This window comes from Bactrocera latifrons, unplaced genomic scaffold (genome assembly GCF_001853355.1).
Source record: "Bactrocera latifrons isolate USDA-ARS-PBARC rearing strain unplaced genomic scaffold, ASM185335v1 scaffold_37, whole genome shotgun sequence".
Taxonomy (NCBI): domain Eukaryota; kingdom Metazoa; phylum Arthropoda; class Insecta; order Diptera; family Tephritidae; genus Bactrocera; species Bactrocera latifrons.
In genome coordinates this window covers 21,383-22,456 of record NW_017537012.1, presented here as the reverse complement: position 1 = coordinate 22,456, position 1,074 = coordinate 21,383, and positions in this window count along the sequence as shown.

Here is a 1,074-nt window from a genome sequence, read left to right as displayed (position 1 = left end):
TCAAAATTTTTAAGCGTAACATACTCTTCTTGGCCTGTTCCCAAAACAATTTGTAGGAGTGCTACCGACCTTACAGTCCTTGACCGGATAAAAATCTGCGTACGTATCGGTTAAATATACCCGACAGTCAAGGAAACGGCATATTTATTCTTCGTATCCTGTGCTTTTGCTGTAYGAGGATTCTTATTCCGACGTATCAAGTTACAAAATCATCTGAACCCAAATTTTACCTCATGAGTCTCCTAAGACCTCATCTATAGTTTTAGTCAGCTATTTGCTGCGATTTCCAGAAAATCAAGGCTATTACCCAGAATAGCCTGGCTTATTTCTTCATTGCTCAYTTCAAACTGAGTTGCCTCGGGCGAGAAATGGGAATTTGTTCGAGGGATAACTGTTTCTACTACCTTTTGGTGGAAACAGCGGCACAGCTATTCTTTGAAGTTTCGGCAATTGCAAATAGAGACAGAAAAGTTGTAGAAAATAGATACTCGTTTTGGAAGCCCGTCACCTTCATTAGCTTAAGCTTCWAACAATTTTGTTCCCCAAATACAATGACCTTCAGCAGTACTTTAAGGGGACGTCTGGTATCGTGCAGTGTTTTCAGAAAACCTCTGGGCTTTGCTAGCATTAGGTCCAACCATGATAGAATACTTCTGCAGCTTGTGTAAGAAATAGTCAGTTCGACCTCGACTGTGTCTAATACATGTAATTGAAACCAACTTAAGACTGACTTAATTCAAGAGGTTAATTACCCATTTAAGCCTGTAAGGATTACTGTGAACCACAAGAAAAGGAATATTTAAGGATAAAAGATTTTTATTTGTAATTTTTTTGTTGTCGTTATGTACAATTGGGCTAAGAAGTTAAAAACAAAAAAAAAAAAAAAACAAAAAAAAAATACATTTAATTAAGGAACAACTGTTAAAGGGCTTTACGGTGTGGGAGTTTACAAAGTTATTAAGTTCTATTTAACGGGACTATCTAGTGACGTCTGCTGGGGCGCACGTGAGCACGAGCTTGATCGGGATTGCCGTAGGCGATGGCGTGGCTGGTGGCGGAGCCAGCTTCACCAGT